The 3,156-nt window shown below is 36.9% G+C and overlaps 1 non-coding gene across 1 annotated transcript; it reads right to left on the bottom strand.

The window, feature by feature from the left end:
• Nucleotides 1-865: 865 nt before the first annotated feature.
• On the bottom strand, nucleotides 866-972 carry LOC114033686. Its single transcript, XR_003568010.1, has one exon. It is a non-coding gene; the product is annotated as a U6 spliceosomal RNA (small nuclear RNA).
• Between the last annotated feature and the right edge of the window lie 2,184 nt (nucleotides 973-3,156).

Genomic DNA, 3,156 nt, shown 5'->3' with positions numbered 1-3,156 from the left:
TAAAAAAAGAAAAAGGTTGGTTGGCAATAAAGACTTTATTACCCTTCTCACAGTCACTTTAGTTCTTGGTTCTTGAGTCAGCATCTGAATAGCTAATCTCACTGGATAGTGCCATGGAATTTCAAAACCCAGACAGTGATAGATACTCTGACAGGCTGGTATGGTCAAAGTGAATCATAAAAGTCTCAGCACGCTGAATTGGGCATGTGTTTAAAAGCATATGTATATGACTTCTCTCTGTAATTTGAATTTCTGCCCTCATTCTGGAAATGATTTTGTTTTCCCTAAGTCCCATGTTAGATCTAGTCTTAGTAGTCAATTGCCGAAGAGGTCTGATTTGAGGCATGAATGTGAAAAGTTTTCTTGTCCCCAAATATGCTTCCCATCAACCTACTTAAATGTCTGAAATTCTTTCCATAACCTGCTCAAGTTTCCTGTTAAAATGCAATCCAAGAAGGATTAAGGCATTAAACCACTATCGCATGTTAACTCTTTAAGACTCATTAGCCTCTCAGCTCCAATTGGCAAATTTTGATGGGAGTCAAGAATAGTTAGGTACTGAGCAAATAGCATGGCTTGGGGAAGGCTGGTCATGATAGGATGTCACAATGTAGTTTTTTCAGTCATGTCTGACTCTCTGTGACCCCATTTGGGGCTTTCTTGGCAAAGATACTGGAGTGGTTTGCCCTTTCCTTCTCCAGCTCATTTTACAGATGAGGAAACTGAAACAAATAGAGTTAAGTGACTTGCCAAGGGTCACACAGCTATTAAGTGTCTGAGGCTTCATTTGAACTCATGAAGATGAGTTTTCCTGACTCCAGGCCTGGTGCTCTATAGTTTACACCACCTAGCTGTACTCTCCTTCCCCAATATGGAATGCTTTGTGAATTTGTGTGTTATTTTTGTGCAGGGACCAGGCTAATGTTGTCTGTATCATTCCAATTTGAGAATATATGCTGCCAAAGCAAGCACATATAACAACAAAAAAGGTAATTTTTGAAGCTACACTGGGGGCAAAAGGAGGAAAAGGAAAGGGTTAGGACCACTGTTTGTGAGATAATAGTAAATGAAAAGAGTAGGCAGAATTAGTCTACTTTTGTTTTTCTTTTCTCTATGAAGCAGAATAATCTTCAGCCTGGGAAGGATAAAACAAAAGTTAATAGGGCATGGAAATCCAAGATAAGTGAGAGTATGTTAAGAGAGAACTAGCTATTCTCAGTGAATTAAATTCCCCAGAACCAGATGGACCATACCCCAGGGCACTTCAGTGCTTATGGATAAGGTTGCAGAGTCATTGTTGCTGAGCTTTGGGAAAATAAACAAACAAATAAACATACAAACATGGAGAATGGGAGAGGCACTAAAGAACTTGGGGTGAGAAAACATTTTCCTGATTTTCAAAAAAGATACCAGTAAGCTTCATTTCAATTTCAGGTAAAATTCTAGGATAGATTATTAAAGGAATGATTCATGAACATTTAGGAAAGGAAGCAGTGATCACTATGAATCAGAATTTTAAAAATTCATGATAGAATAATCTCATTTCCTTTTTTTTTTCAGAGTTGCTAACATAAGAGATTAAGAGAATGCCATAACCATAACCTGAGTTTTAGCAGTACATTTGGCAAAGTCTCTTATGATATCTTTCTGGACAAAATGTAGAAATTTAAGTCAATTCCACAAACAGTTATTAAGTTCCATCTGTAAGGCATATACTAAGTTCTTGGGCAAAATGCCAAAAACAGTAACAACACAATGAATTTAGAAATGGATTTAGAAAACCCTAGAGAATCAGCAAAGAAGCTAATTGAGGCAATAACTTCAGCAAAGTGGTGTTGAGGTCAGATTCGGGAAAGCCGTTCAAGTGTGAAAGAATTCACTTAGACAGCGTTCTCTTTTAGCCATTAGGAACTTTATTATGTGAACACACATGGGCCCTTTTAGCAAAAAAAGCTAATTTAGGCCCTGATATTTGGGAGGACCAGGCTGATATAGAGATTTCAGAATGATGATGTAGTTTTAGGGTTTTTTAAAGGGTTAAAAGGAGATGGTTGCTTAAAGATTAAGGACAAGATAAAGAGGGCAGAGGGGACACAGGATAAGGGAGACAAGGAATTTTATGGTCCAGGATAAGGGGAAGCTTTGTGGTATTTCAAGATGGGGGAAAACACTTTAGATGCTCTTAAGTTACAGGATGAGCTACAGAACGAGGGCCGCCCCCCCACCCCCAGGATGGGCCTCACGACGTACTGGAAAAGCAACCCTTAATATTCTTTTTGACCCTCAGGGTATCATTGTATCCACATCATTGGGATATAAAATAGATACATATAACCCAAAAGCATTTTTATGTAGCAACTACAAAATCCAGGAGGAATTAATAGAAATGAAAATTCCATTGAAAATAATTGCAAAATACATAAAATATTTAGATGTCAATTTACAAAGACACATTTGAGACACACACACACATACATAATGTGTATGTATATATAACATGTATATACTTATATATACACACATAATTACAAAAGACTCTTTGAAGATATAAAGAAAGACAAATAATGGGAGGCATATTCCTTGCCCATGGTTGGTCTGTGACAACATAATAAAAAAAGACAATACTATCTAAGTTAATTTGTAAATTGGTGCTATACCAGTCCAGCTACCAAGAGATTTATAGTAGTAGAGTGTATAGGGCATATATGGTGCTCTATAGAATAGCAGTTTATAGAACTAGACTAAATAATGACAAAATTTATTTGAAGGACTAAATATCTATAATCTCATGGGAAATAATTTCTTAAAAAAGCAGAAATGAAGGGAAGATAGACTGTAAAGACTGTCAGTCTCTCTGCCTCTGACTATCTTGTTTTCTCTCTCTCCAAGAATTAGAAAAAAAATTAGTTCAATAATTCAGTATTCTGCAAGATTGAATCAGCTTTGATACTTATATCTCATCGGTACCTCTGTTCCTCTGATTAAACAGTGGAGTCATGAGGTCCAAAATCTTCTTTTAAGGCAGGGGATACCATGGGCCCCTCCCCTACCCCAAGTTTTCATATTCCTTTTGGGTATTGTTGTTTCCAGTTAGATTGTAAGTTTTCTGAGGGCAGGAATTATCTTTCTTATATTTGTATCCCCAGCACTTGGCAA

The sequence above is a fragment of the Vombatus ursinus genome, unplaced genomic scaffold, assembly GCF_900497805.2.
Source record: "Vombatus ursinus unplaced genomic scaffold, bare-nosed wombat genome assembly UNPS02007284.1, whole genome shotgun sequence".
Classification (NCBI taxonomy): domain Eukaryota; kingdom Metazoa; phylum Chordata; class Mammalia; order Diprotodontia; family Vombatidae; genus Vombatus; species Vombatus ursinus.
This window is presented reverse-complemented; position numbering and strand designations above follow the sequence as displayed.